This window comes from Leuresthes tenuis, unplaced genomic scaffold (genome assembly GCF_036924035.1).
Source record: "Leuresthes tenuis unplaced genomic scaffold, fLeuTen1.0.hap1 SCAF_9, whole genome shotgun sequence".
NCBI classification, from domain to species: domain Eukaryota; kingdom Metazoa; phylum Chordata; class Actinopteri; order Atheriniformes; family Atherinopsidae; genus Leuresthes; species Leuresthes tenuis.
Window position 1 is genome coordinate 1,518,778 of NW_027325363.1, and position 14,457 is coordinate 1,533,234.

Below are 14,457 nucleotides of genomic sequence, written 5' to 3' on the forward strand. Positions count from 1 at the left end.
CCGGCTCCTCTCTGGCCCCATTTCAAACAAACGGGAAAAACACAATAAAAGAGTTTCATTCACCTTTTATTGGAATTAGAAATGATAAATTTACACAATTCCCTTTTTTCTCCATCCATCCTTCCCTCTATCCATCCATCCTTCCTTCCCTCTATCCTTCCTTCTATATATCCATCCATCCATCTATCCATCATCCATCCTTCCTTCCCTCTATCCATCCATCCATCTATCCATCATCTATCCTTCCTTCCCTCCATCCATCCTTCCTTCCCTCCATCCATCCATCCTTCCCTCCATCCTTCCTTCCCTCTATCCATCCATCCATCCTTCCGTCCATCCATCCATCCATCCTTCCCTCTATCCATCCATCCATCCTTCCATCATCTATCCATCCTTCCATCCATCCTTCCCTCCTTCCATCCATCCTTCCTTCCCTCCATCTATCCATCCATCCATCCCTCCATCTATCCATCCATCCTTCCTTCCCTCTATCCATCCTTCCATCCCTCCATCGTTCCTTCCCTCCATCTATCCCTCCTTCCTTCCTTCCCTCCATCCATTAATCCACGGATTTTGGTTCTTTTGAGTCTCTTTGTGATCAGTTGATGAATCTTTGGTCAAATTTGGTCTCATTTTGCTTGTTTTTGAGACTTTAGTTGTTTTTTCTCTCTTTTTTCTCTCTTTTTTCTCTGATCATTTGCATGTTCGGAGCTAATTGCCATGCATCAGTTTCCCCTGTGCTTGATCATATTTTCACGGACAGAGTCTGTCAGAGACTTGATGTGTGAATAAAAGCTGAATTCTGCTCAGAATCTGCTTCTTTGGTTGAAACTTGTGGAACTAAAAAGGGATTTCAGGGTGAAACTGTTTTCAAACAGCCTGACGTTTGTCAGAAGTTTTCTTTCTTTCCCTCTGATGACTTTCGGACCTCCTTCCTCCTCCTCCTCCTCCTCCTCCTCCTCCTCCTCCTCCTCCTCCTCTCCTCCCCTGCTGCAGTGAACGGGGTCGCGCCGACTCTCCGCCGCCCGGAGCTCATCTCCAAAAGCCCCAGAAGCAGATCTTTCACCGGGACACGGACTTCCTAAACGCCCCGAATGTGAATTTTCTGCTCCGCTTCTTCTTTAAACTCTGATTCTGAACGCGGCGGACACATGTGGAGCCGGACACATGTGGATGGAGACTTTTCTGCCGTTTGTGCGTAAAAGTTGGCCAGTGGACGAACCGGAGGACTGACTGTGTGTTTTCATCTGGTGGAAATACGGTTTAAGCGTGAGGAAGAGTGAGGAAGAGCAGCAGCTGAGAGCCCGGAGTTCTTTTTACTTAAATGCGTCCGGACCGGCCGCTGGAGAAAGACGGATAGAAGCCGGCTGCTGGACGTTCATGTCTCCTCTCCCCTCCGGCACCGAGGTACGCGCACATCCCTCACACTCTTACGTGCACGTCTGTTTCTGTGAGTTTTTAGTTTAATACAGAAAAATACATCTAAAAAACACAAAAAAAGACAAAAGAAGCAGCGCTTATGGTGAAAGTTGAAAAAACTTTCGTGTCGATGCTGATCATCAACGAGCTTCTTTAATCTCGAACTCACACTTTTACACGCGCGCGTGCCCTAAAGCTGCAGCTATATAGACCAACAGCCTCTCTCCTAATAACTGTGTCACTGTAACGATCATCACGGCTCAGCTGCTGCTCCTTATTAACCGATTATCGGTTATTAGCTGATTGATGACGCAGCTTCCGGTCACTCTGCGGGTGACGTCATCTGATGAAACAAAAGAAATGCTCACATTTAAGCCCCTCGTTGTAACTGAACCCTTTCCTGCGCCCCAGAGGTTGAACCCTTCAGTGACCCCACGAGCTCTGCCACCAGGCTGCATCAGCAGCTCTCCAGTAAAACACGCATCGCGGCCTGCAGGGGGCGCTATTTTGACCTTTACTTACTCCTCTGGAGTTACCTGGATTGACAGATTAGTCAGTAATTTTCTTCCCAAAAAGTTGGGTCACATGACGTTTTCTTTCCTCTTTTTTTTTGTTTTTCACATCTAAATGTGTCCAAATCACACGAAACTGATGTAAACATAAAGGAGGAATCAGAGACACCATGAAGCTGATCTGTTCTCTCTCTCTTTCTCATCTTTCACACACTTCTTCTCACAACAAACTTCACACTCACATCAAAAAATGTCAGCAAGATGGTGGGAGACAAAGAGACTCAGAAAAAAAGCTGCGTGTTTTCCACAGAAAATACGTTTCCTCTCGTTCGCCTGCTTTCTGTCTCTGAGCTGAGCGCCTCGGACGGATCACAGAACTCCCAACACTGAGTCTGAGATCTTTAAATCTCTGGTGCCGGATCAATGAAGAACTGCCTGTTGTGAGGCAGGAAGAAGACTGAAGGCTGTGGAGCTTATTCTGAAACGCTGCATCGATTAGCAGCTGAGAAAAACTCTAATGTGCCGGCAGGCAGATTACAGCTGAGGCACCGATATCAACACTCACACCACCGCGTGTCGTCATTTCTGTGGCTTATGAGGTCTGTTAAGGCCTCAGTAGAAAGACTCTTTATAGAAAATGTCAGAAACAGAAACATCTTTAGTTTATGAATGATTATAATGAGTTAATTCTGTCAGATTTCTTTAGTCTCCGCCTCCTTTGGGATCTAATTTAATGATATATTGATCTGGACTGTGTTCATACATCACCCGGTGACTTCTGGGAAATGTAGTCGTTACAAAACAGCTTCTTTTTTACATTTTTCATCAAAATGAAGTGAATTTCAGAGTCTTGAGCATCTCCAGGTTTCTTTTTGTTGCATTCACTGCATTCCTCATTTCACAGGAAGTGACCAACACCTTCCAGGTTAAAGCAGAGTCATGTTGACCAAAGTAAGGCAGGTTTTGTAGCTTTAAATAAAAAAGAAAGCTGAGGACTGGACAAAAAGGAGAACAATGAGGGACCAGGGATGGAAATATAGAGAAGTTGGAGGAAAGAAGCATCCTTTACAATGAGTTCAAACAAGATAAGATCTCTGTCATCATTGTTAGTCACACATCAAAAAGCAAGAACCATAACCTCTGAGGTGAGATCTCCACAGAAAGTATCCTGTTCATCCCTTAGTTTGAGGCTCTGTGGCCTAATGGACAACTCTTTGGACTTCTTCTTGAATATGTAAAAGCTCTTTGTTTAATTTGAAGTTGGATGTTGTTGCTTTTAAGTTCAAATGAAACTGTAGAATTCCAGTTTGGATGAACTCTGTTCATGCAAACATTTATTTATGTTCATAAACTTTATAACTAACTACTTTTAACTAATCGACAACTTGAACCTCGTTGATGAGTGAATCTTCCTGATTGTGAGATGCCCCAGGGCCTGGTACTGGGACCCCTTTCTCTTTGCTAAATACACCAGCTCCTTGGGCCTGGTCATCAGTTTTTCATGTCTTCTCATGTCACATCTGTGCAGACGATATCAAGCTGTACCAATATTTTCAATGATTTCTGATGAATTCATATGAGATTTTCAGGCTCTGTGGCGCAATGGACAGCGCGTTGGACTTCTAAGAAAGATTGTAGGTATTCAAAGGTTGTGGGTTCGAGTCCCACCAGAGTCAACCGTTTAGAGCTTTAGTTGCACAAATGTTGTTGTCATGCTCACATCTGCAAATGTGAACAATGGTAAGTGCTCTGGATTTATTAAATGACTCAAACAGTTGTTGGTTATGGGTTTGAGCCCCAATTTGTCATTGGTCGTGTCAATAGGACCTTTGTTTCTAGTTGATTTGAGGAGAAGTGATTTAAAGTTTGTGGGTTCAATCCCTCCAGCGTCAGCTCCTCAAAAACCATAGTTTTCCACTGTGGTCGGGTTCTGTGGCGCAATGGGTGGCGTGTTGGACTTCTAAGAAAGAACATAGTCATTCAAGGTTGTGGGTTTGAGTCCCACCAGAATCGACTGTGTAGAGCTTTAGTTGCACAAATGTGTGAAGTTGTTGTCACATGTGAACAATGGTTCGTGCTCTGGATTTAGTTGGTTTCACTGAACTTCCTGATGTGGGATGCCCCAGGGCCTGGTACTGGGACCCCTTTCTCTTTGCTAAATACACCAGCTCCTTGGGCCTGGTCATCAGTTTTTCATGTCTTCTCATGTCACATCTGTGCAGACGATATCAAGCTGTACCAATATTTTCAATGATTTCTGATGAATTCGTATGAGATTTTCAGGCTCTGTGGCGCAATGGACAGCGCGTTGGACTTCTAAGAAAGAATGTAGCTATTCAAAGGTTGTGGGTTCGAGTCCCACCAGAGTCGATTATTTAGAGCTTTAGTTGCACAAATGTTGTTGTCATGCTCACATCTGAAAATGTGAACGATGCTAAGTGCTTTGGATTCAGTAAAATACTCAAACAGTGGTTGGTTATGGGTTTGAGACCCACAAAATCAAAAGTTAGCAAACATGGGAAATTGCTCATTGGTTGCGTGAGCAGGAGCTTTGTTTCTGGTTGATTTGAGGAGAAGTGATTTAAAGTTTGTGGGTTCAATCCCTCCAGCGTCAGCTCTTCAAAAAACATAGTTTTCTGCTGTGATAAGGCTCTGTGGCGCAATGGACAGCGCGTTGGACTTCTAAGAAAGAATGTAGCTATTCAAAGGTTGTGGGTTCGAGTCCCACCAGAGTCGACTCTTTAGAGCTTTAGTTGCACAAATGTTGTTGTCATACTCAAATCTGCAAATGTCAACAATGGTCAGTGCTCTGGATTTATTAAATGACTCAAACAGTGGTTGGTTGTGGGTTTGAGCCCCACAACCATGCCGAAATTTGTCATTGGTGGTGTCAATAGGACCTTTGTTTCTAGTTGATTTGAGGAGAAGTGATTTAAAGGTTGTGGGTTTGAGTCCCACCAGAATCGACTGTGTAGAGCTTTAGTTGCACAAATGTGTGAAGTTGTTATCATGCTCGCATCTGCAAATGTGAACAATGATTCGTGCTCTCGATTTAGCAGGTTTCACTGAACTGAAACACCAAATCCCACCAGAGTCAGCTCTTAGGCTTCTGGTGTGAAGTCAACTTTGCTCACATTCAGCAAAGTTTATTCCTTTCAGTTCAGAGCCTGTCTTTGAGAAACCAAACATAACCAAAGACGTGGCTCAGTGTGACATAGTGGACAGCAAATTTCTTGTGGGTTTGAGGCCCACCAGAGTTGATATTTAGAGAAAGGCCCATTACAAAGATATGCCCTCATGCAAAGCTTTCTTCTCTGTGATGGAAATGCTGCAAAAGCTCACAACATGTGGCTCTTTGTGTTGTACCTCAAGGGAAGATAAAGAAGTGATTCAAAGTTGCAGACAAGCAGCTATTAAGTGGGAAGTGTAGGATTCAGACTTTTCATATCAAGTCAGAAGCAGGCAGCACAGATTATCCAAACATGTACATGCTCAGTAACTTCAGCTGGGTCACATGTAACAGCATCAAGAAACAAGGAGCCATTGATTCCACAGGCAACAGAAATCAAACGCACCCCAACCATCTCAACTATTTGGAAGCAGTGTCAGTATTGAGCCCATGCAGGGTAATTATGGGATGTGGGAGGAGAGTTTCCTGGGTTACCAATGTTTGCCGGTTATGATAATTATTCTGACAATTTAGCATCCTCTGAGGTTAGACACAGGCTCTGCTGTGACGCATAGCTGGGTGTGTGTTTGTGTGGCTCAGGCGACAGATGTATACCACAGTGTTTCTGACCTCAGAGCGCACATTTAAATAAGTGCACAAATACAGGCAGTAAATACATGTGTTCAGTACATGCATCTGGATGCAGGAAAGCTTTATTAACACAACGAAAGTTTCACACACAAGAGTGGGACCTCCAGTGGTTGGGGGAGTGCATGTAAATGGTCAAAATGGCTGCCATGCGGCACAAAGAACTACAACTTGGCCTCATGGATGTGTACTTCCCTGCAGACTTGATCATAACAACACGAATTCGTATGAGATTTTCAGGCTCTGTGGCGCAATGGACAGCGCGTTGGACTTCTAAGAAAGATTGTAGGTATTCAAAGGTTGTGGGTTCGAGTCCCACCAGAGTCGATTATTTAGAGCTTTAGTTGCACAAATGTTGTTGTCATGCTCACATCTGCAAATGTGAACGATGCTAAGTGCTCTGGATTCAGTAAAAGACTCAAACAGTGGTTGGTTGTGGGTTTGAGCCCCACAAAATCAAAAGTTAGCAAACATGGGAAATTGCTCATTGTTTGCGTGAACAGGAGCTTGATTTGAGGAGAAGTGATTCAAAGTTTGTGGGTTCAATCCCTCCAGCGTCAGCTCTTCAAAAAACATAGTTTTTTGCTGTGCGAAGGCTCTGTGGCGCAATGGACAGCGCGTTGGACTTCTAAGAAAGAATGTAGCTATTCAAAGGTTGTGGGTTCGAGTCCCACCAGAGTCGACTATTTAGAGCTTTAGTTGCACAAATGTTGTTGTCATGCTCACATCTGCAAATGTGAACAATGGTAAGTGCTCTGAATTTATTAAATGACTCAAACAGTGGTTGGTTATGGGTTTGAGCCCCACAACCATGCCGAAATTTGTCATTGGTGGTGTCAATAGGACCTTTGTTTCTAGTTGATTTGAGGAGAAGTGATTTAAAGGTTGTGGGTTCGAGTCCCACCAGAATCGACTGTGTAGAGCTTTAGTTGCACAAATGTTGTTGTCATGCTCACATCTGCAAATGTGAACGATGGTCAGTGCTCTGGATTCAGTAAAATACTCAAACAGTGGTTGGTTATGGGTTTGAGCCCCACAAAATCAAAAGTTAGCAAACATGGGAAATTGCTCATTGGTTGCGTGAACAGGAGCTTTGTTTCTGGTTGATCTGAGGAGAAGTGATTTAAAGTTTGTGGGTTCAATCCCTCCTGCTTGGGCGTTTTACAACATTTAAAAGACTCTGGCGGGACCTGAACCCACAACCTTCGAAGGTTTTCTGTGGAGTTTAGGACATGTTGAGCTGATGCATTGTAAAAAGCTGCAGCTTAGCATTAGTTTGTGGGTTCAATCCCTCCAGCGACAGCTCTTCAAAAAACATAGTTTTTTGCTGTGCGAAGACTCTGTGGCGCAATGGACAGCGCGTTGGACTTCTAAGAAAGAATGTAGCTATTCAAAGGTTGTGGGTTCGAGTCCCACCAGAGTCGACTGTTTAGAGCTTTAGTTGCACAAATGTTGTTGTCATGCTCACATCTGCAAATGTGAACGATGCTAAGTGCTTTGGATTCAGTAAAAGACTCAAACAGTGGTTGGTTATGGGTTTGAGCCCCACAACCATGCCGAAATTTGTCATTGGTGGTGTCAATAGGACCTTTGTTTCTAGTTGATTTGAGGAGAAGTGATTTAAAGTTTGTGGGTTCAATCCCTCCTGCTTGGGTGTTTTACAACATTTAAAAAAACTCTGGCGGGACCTGAACCCACAACCTTCGAAGGTTTTCTGTGGAGTTTAGGACATGTTGAGCTGATGCATTGTAAAAAGCTGCAGCTTAGCATTAGCTTGAATGGCGTCCACCTTCTCAGTAGCTGTTAGTTTTACTCCTCATCAGAGTTTCTCCCAACTTCTCCAAGCCTTTTATTCAGACGTGTGTGGGAAAAGAACCAAGAGATCGACTTTCCTCCTGTGAGGAAACATTTAGATCCTGACGGGGTTGAAGGTATAATTCAGGCTGGTTTGATAGCTTCAACACCAAAGCTTTTAGAAGCAGAGTCCCACACAGTGTAGCTCTGGTGGCTCATGTAAGACCGGTTTCTGTGTGGACATCACTGAAGGAACAGCTGAGCCGATCGAGCAGACGAATCGTCTCGCCTCGCCACCATCAGGAGTGACATCAGCAGCTGGCTTCCACATACAGACACATGCTTGTTTTTGGCCTTGGTGCGGTACCAAAAAAAGTCTTTTATGTTTTACAACCATCTGCAAACAGAGGAGAGGATTCAAGCAGTGAGCTGGAACCTGCGTGCATTGAAGAAGCTGAAAATATCCACATTTTTAGCTAAATAAGTCATGTTTTTGACTAAAGAATGAGCTGAAACCAGGTGTCTGCCACCATGAATCACTATTTCCAGCCTCTGTCAGTCTGTCTTTTACCTCTAATAACACAGTCACTCCTTATCTGCATGTTATTAGTCACTCAAAAGGTGAGTGGATGCATCGAGGGAATTTCCACAGTTTTACAGCCTGATGACACATTCACGGAGTCTCATTTTGATGCTGCAACTGTCCACTGAGACGACACAGCTTCCCACAATTCAACACAGGACAATGGAGCAGAAATAAAAAGAACACAGAAGAATAAAGGATTGTAGACGCTCTATTTTTACTTTTTTTTGTTGTTCTTTGCTCCAGTTTAATGGAACTGAGACGTTTCTGTGAACTGTAGAACAATTTTTGATTATTTCGTTACATTTTTTTCTGTATTTTGTTTTCAGGGCAAAAACAATCTTCATTTACTTACTTAACCTTTCCTTCTGCCAACACTTAAAGCCGTTCTGACTCTGAGGAAACCAGGTGATGCAGAGTTCCAGCTGTTATTTTGTCCCATTCTTCCTTAAACAGGTCTTAAGGTGTGCAGCAGTGCGGGGGGGTGGTTGTATGTGTTGATTTTCAGCCTTTACTCATTCTGTCAACCCCATAAACAGACTAAACTGATCAGTTTTACATGTTATAACATTCCTAAAAGGCTTAGAATAACTTTTACAGCCACAAATTGGAAAAACTTGGGATAGTTTTCTGCAAAAACAGATGAAGAAAACAGTTATTTTGATGTTTTCTCTTACTTTTACTTCCTGTCAGACAGTCTGAACTCAACAGATTTCCTGTTCAGCTTCATTTCATCTGTTAACAAACATCATTTTTACACCTCAGACCTGCAACATCCCATAAAAGATCAGAAAACAGTGAATCTTTTCCCACTTTGTTTCCTTCTGCCAACACTTAAAGCCGTTCTGACTCTGAGGAAACCAGGTGATGCAGAGTTCCAGCTGTTATTTTGTCCCATTCTTCCTTAAACAGGTCCTAAGGTGTGCAGCAGTGCGGGGGGGTGGTTGTATGTGTTGATTTTCAGCCTTTTCTCATTCTGTCAACCCCATAAACAGACTAAACTGATCAGTTTTACATGTTATAACCTTCTTAAAAGGCTTAGAATAACTTTTACAGCCACAAATTGGAAAAACTTGGGATAGTTTTCTGCAAAAGCAGTTATTTTGATGTTTTCTCTTACTTTTACTTCCTGTCAGACAGTCTGAACTCAACAGATTTCCTGTTCAGCTTCATTTAATCTGTTAACAAACATCATTTCTACACCTCAGACCTGCAGCATCCCATAAAGTCAGTGAACCTTTTCCCACTTTGTTTCCTTCTGCCAACACTTAAAGCCGCTCTGACTCTGAGGAAACCAGGTGATGCAGAGTTCCAGCTGTTATTTTGTCCCATTCCTCCTTAAACAGGTCTTAAGGTGTGCAGCAGTGCGGGGGGGTGGTTGTTTCTCTGCTGGGGACAGGTCAGGACTGCAGGCAGCCAGTCCAGCACCCGTACCTCTTCTTCCTCAGCCAGGCCTTTGGAATGTGGCAGAATGTGGTTTTCCATGGTCTGCTTGAACAATGCTGGGACGTCCCAGGAAAAGATGTGGCCTTGAAGGCAGCATATGTTGCTGTAAAATCTCAGGGAACTTTTCTGCATTAATGCTGCCGTCACAGAAGTGGAAATGAGCTTTGCCCCCTGATCCAACCCCATACCATCACAGAGCCTGGCTGCAGGGACTGGTTGCTGACAGCAGGCTGGATGCTGCTTTTGCTCTTTGCTCCATTTCTTCCAGCAAAGATGTGGAATACTGATGGGTCTGACCACAGCACACGTTTCCACCGTGTGACGGTCCATCCCAGACGCCTCCGAGCCCAGAGAAGTGGACGCCGTTCTCAGCCTTTTGGATGAAACATCTTCAAGATCCAAGAAGAAGTCCAGCTGCCCTGATTCCAGCTCTTAGGATCACCTGATGACTGTGTGGACGCAGAGAAGCTCTGAATCAAACTCTGATTGTAAGCAGATTATCTCAGTAATCCTCCTCCAGTCACTGAGTTCAGGGTTTGTAAAAGGTGTTTTCATCCTGTTTCCACCTCTCAGTCTCAGCACAACTGGAATAAACTGAGGCTGAAATAGATGAAGCAGAGGAGTCGTCCAGATTTAGCTGCGAGGTCAAAGGTCAGACAGTTTCCCTCAGACTTTATGTTTCCTTTTGGATCAGTTTCCCCGCTGTGTTTTTAAATCACTCTTCTTGTGTTGCATAACCTCGTATCTGTTGCAATCCCAGCGCCGTGCAGAAGGTATCCATCTCATCTGAGTTCAACTGGGAAGTGAATCTGATCATTTCAAACAGATCGGACCAACAAGTCAAACTAAAGAACCTCATTTAGATTAAAAAAAACACGGGGAGGAGAACAGCAAAGTCACCTTTAAAACCTTCTTCTTCTGTTTGGAATGAAACAGGAACAAAAAAGCACAGATATCTGATCGACTTTTAGACTTTATTATCAGCAGATTAACACGGCAGATATGAGGAGAGGCTTCGGTCAAGGCACCCACCTAAAAGCCTTCTGGCCTTCCATCACGCTTCATTATTAAAGGTCCACTCTGGTGGGAGTCAAACCCACAACCTCTGACTGTTTCCTGTTTAAATCCACTGTGCACAGAGCCTGCAGTTAGCTGGGAGTCCGTGTTGAAAGGGAAAGTGTCTGGATGCAGCTTAACGTGAACAGCAGCTGCGAGTCGCCTCCTCAGCTGTGGTCAGACGTGAACGCCACCAACTGTCAGCCTCTGAGGCTGTTTTTGAGGAGCACAAAAGGAACAGCAGGACGGCGGTGTGCTTCCATTGTGTGTCTGAGGCAGAAGTCCTCGCCTGCTTCTGTGGAGAGAAACTCGGTGAGACCGCACACGGCGCCCTGGCCTACATACTGGGATGGAGGGAATGTGTTTGTGCTCTGAGACAGAAAGAGGAAGCTGTGAAAGTGCATGTTTAGGTTTAATATGAAATATTAAGGCCACTTTGAAGCCTCACTTTCAGCTCATTGCCCTGAGCAACAGATGAGGAGCCTCTGAGTCTTTCTCTGCTTCTTCTTCAGCTTTTTTCTGTAAAAACGCTGTGCTGGTTTGGATGTTTTACTGCTGGAAGGACTTCTGCTGGTAGCTGTTATTATAACCGAGCTTTCCAAAGCCTTAATGCCTGGAATAAGAAGAGGAAAGAGGCCGAGCAGGATCAAAATGGAGGAAGAGGAGGAAGTTCAAACCATTTTGTCCCTTGATCATCAGCAGGTTTTGTTATTAATAAGGCTGCAGGGAAGTAGACATTAATGAGGCCAACTTGTAGTTCTTTGTGCCACATGGCAGCCATTTTGACAATTTACATGCACTGCTCTGAGACAGAAAGAGGAAGCATGTGAATCATTTCATGTTTAGGTTTAATATGAAATATTAAGGCCACTTTGAAGCCCTGAGCAACAGACAAGGAGCCTCTGAGATTCTGAGTCTTTCTCTGCTTCTTCTTCAGCTTTTTTCTGTAAAAACGCAGATTTCTGTTCTAGTTTGGATGTTTTACTGCCAGAAGGACTTCTGCTGGTAACTGTTATTATAACCGAGCTTTCCAAAGCCTTAATGCCTGGAATAAGAAGAGGAAAGAGGCCGAGCAGGATCAAGATGGAGGAAAAGGAGGAAGTTCAAACCATTTTGTCCCTTGATCATCAGCAGGTGTTGTTATGAATAAGGCTGCAGGGAAGTAGACATTAATGAGGCCAACTTGTAGTTCTTTGTGCCACATGGCAGCCATTTTGACAATTTACATGCACTGCTCTGAGACAGAAAGAGGAAGCGTGTGAAAGTGCATGTTTAGGTTTAATATGAAATATGAAGGCCCCTTTGAAGCCTCACTATCAGCTCATTGCCCTGAGCAACAGATGAGGAGCCTCTGAGTCTTTCTCTGCTTCTTCTTCAGCTTTTTTCTGTAAAAACGCAGATTTCTGTGCTGGTTTGGATGTTTTACTGCTGGAAGGACTTCTGCTGGTAGCTGTTATAACTATATTATATATTATATATACATATTATATTATAACCGAGCTTTCCAAAGCCTTAATGCCTGGAATAAGAAGAGGAAAGAGGCCGAGCAGGATCAAAATGGAGGAAGAGGAGGAAGTTCAAACCATTTTGTCCCTTGATCATCAGCAGGTGTTGTTATTAATAAGGCTGCAGGGAAGTAGACATTAATGAGGCCAACTTGTAGTTCTTTGTGCCACATGGCAGCCATTTTGACAATTTACATGCACTGCTCTGAGACAGAAAGAGGAAGCGTGTGAAAGTGCATGTTTAGGTTTAATATGAAATATGAAGGCCACTTTGAAGCCTCACTTTCAGCTCATTGCCCTGAGCAACAGATGAGGAGCCTCTGAGTCTTTCTCTGCTTCTTCTTCAGCTTTTTTCTGTAAAAATGCAGATTTCTGTGCTGGTTTGGATGTTTTACTGCCAGAAGGACTTCTGCTGGTAACTGTTATTATAACCGAGCTTTCCAAAGCCTTAATGCCTGGAATAAGAAGAGGAAAGAGGCCGAGCAGGATCAAGATGGAGGAAAAGGAGGAAGTTTAAACCATTTTGTCCCTTGATCATCAGCAGGTGTTGTTATTAATAAGGCTGCAGGGAAGTAGACATTAATGAGGCCAACTTGTAGTTCTTTGTGCCACATGGCAGCCATTTTGACAATTTACATGCACTGCTCTGAGACAGAAAGAGGAAGCGTGTGAAAGTGCATGTTTAGGTTTAATATGAAATATTAAGGCCACTTTGAAGCCCTGAGCAACAGACTAGGAGCCTCTGAGATTCTGAGCCTTTCTCTGCTTCTTCTTCAGCTTTTTTCTGTAAAAACGCAGATTTCTGTGCTGGTTTGGATGTTTCACTGCTGGAAGGACTTCTGCTGGTAACTGTTATTATAACCGAGCTTTCCAAAGCCTTAATGCCTGGAATAAGAAGAGGAAAGAGGCCGAGCAGGATCAAAATGGAGGAAAAGGAGGAAGTTCAAACCATTTTGTCCCTTGATCATCAGGGGAAATGTGAGATCTCTGGCAGAAGTTAAGCTGTTGGAAATCTGAAGGTCATGAGTATGTGTGAAATGTAAAGATCTGATCAACAAAACTCTGACTTTAATACCAATTATAGCTTCATTTTCACCTGAATGACTGATTTAGATACTTTTATGACGTCTTTTCAGTGAAAAACGGCTTCGTGGTACTTGGTTAGGTTCAGTAAAACACTGTTATTTTAAATGTTTTCCTTCAGAGAAACTTTTCACCTCCATGACACACAATGCTGTTGAAGCTACTCTTTTACTTTGTCTTTTAATAACCTATTAATTCGATTTATTGTTAAAATGTACCTTATTAAAAGCCCACCTGAGGATTGATTCTGGTGGGACTCGAACCCACAACCTTTGAACATCTTTGTGGAGACGTTAGCTTGAAGTCCAACACACTATCCTTTGCACTGATGAGCTACAACGCCAAGAGGATCAATTAAGCAGCTGTTAACTGATCTTATTAATCAGGTTTCCATTCACTAGCAAAGCTAAACTGAAGCTGTGTTCTGAAAAGTAGCAGAAAACAAATCCTGCGTTTCCACTGATGGTTTCAGGTGAATAAACTCGGCTGTGTCGTGTCACCAGAGGGGGGCGGTAAAGGCTCTGTGGCTGGTGGTTATAATTCAGTAGAAGAAGTAGCTTTTTAGTAGGAAAAGCAACAGCACCTGTGGTGGGAAACTGTGGGATTTTATCTCATATCTGAGAGTTTATCGCTCAGACCGGAAACAGCTGGTGAGTCACGTCTTCAATTAAAAGGAAAAACCTCCTTCAGAGAGAGTGAATTTATCATTTCTGTTTACCTTTTCTTATCCACACCTTCTGGATGGTAATCAATAATACCCGGAGACCCTGCTGTTTTCACACTAAAACTACTTGGTTAGGTTTAGTAAAATACCGTAGTTTGAGTTAAAATGTATCTTTTTACAGCATTGATGGCTTTTTCAGGAGCTTTTCCTCCATTTTATGGCAGTTTGCGATTGTTCTCATTTGCAACTAATTGAAGTTTTGTCGGTCATAGAGGCTTCATGTGGATGTAAAGCTTTTCCAGCCCCATCCAGAGACTGAAACAACACCCTTCAACCTTCAACAAACCCGAATATTAAAGCCTTAAAGCGCCTTAAAGCGCCTTAAAGCTCCTTAAAGCACCTTAAAGCTCCTTAAACTACAACAGTCTCCAGCTATTTACCTGCTGGGAACTTTTCAACAGTGTTGATGTTAGCTTGAGGATGATTAGCACGATCCAGCTGTGACAAACTGACTGATTTCATCATAAATGCAAAGAATGAAGCAAAAACTAATAATAACAGCGCTCCTTACAGGTCCT

At 43.3% G+C, this 14,457-nt stretch overlaps 1 protein-coding gene and 6 non-coding genes across 7 annotated transcripts in view; all 7 read left to right on the top strand.

Moving 5' to 3' along the window:
• Positions 1 to 1,026: 1,026 nt before the first annotated feature.
• plekhg2 (pleckstrin homology domain containing, family G (with RhoGef domain) member 2) overlaps positions 1,027 to 14,457 on the top strand; it is a 140,435-nt gene continuing 127,004 nt past the window's right edge. Inside the window, exon 1 of the mRNA XM_072392580.1 lies at positions 1,027 to 1,407. The gene's annotated coding sequence lies outside the window, so the exon portion shown is untranslated. The remainder of the gene's footprint in view (positions 1,408 to 14,457) is intronic.
• trnar-ucu (transfer RNA arginine (anticodon UCU)) lies at positions 3,520 to 3,607 on the top strand. Its single transcript is given in 2 exon segments — positions 3,520 to 3,556; positions 3,572 to 3,607. It is a non-coding gene; the product is annotated as a tRNA-Arg (tRNA).
• trnar-ucu (transfer RNA arginine (anticodon UCU)) lies at positions 4,214 to 4,301 on the top strand. The gene is given in 2 exon segments: positions 4,214 to 4,250; positions 4,266 to 4,301. It is a non-coding gene; the product is annotated as a tRNA-Arg (tRNA).
• On the top strand, positions 4,580 to 4,667 carry trnar-ucu (transfer RNA arginine (anticodon UCU)). Its single transcript is given in 2 exon segments — positions 4,580 to 4,616; positions 4,632 to 4,667. It is a non-coding gene; the product is annotated as a tRNA-Arg (tRNA).
• Positions 5,988 to 6,075, top strand: trnar-ucu (transfer RNA arginine (anticodon UCU)). The gene is given in 2 exon segments: positions 5,988 to 6,024; positions 6,040 to 6,075. It is a non-coding gene; the product is annotated as a tRNA-Arg (tRNA).
• Positions 6,343 to 6,430, top strand: trnar-ucu (transfer RNA arginine (anticodon UCU)). Its single transcript is given in 2 exon segments — positions 6,343 to 6,379; positions 6,395 to 6,430. It is a non-coding gene; the product is annotated as a tRNA-Arg (tRNA).
• On the top strand, positions 7,085 to 7,172 carry trnar-ucu (transfer RNA arginine (anticodon UCU)). Its single transcript is given in 2 exon segments — positions 7,085 to 7,121; positions 7,137 to 7,172. It is a non-coding gene; the product is annotated as a tRNA-Arg (tRNA).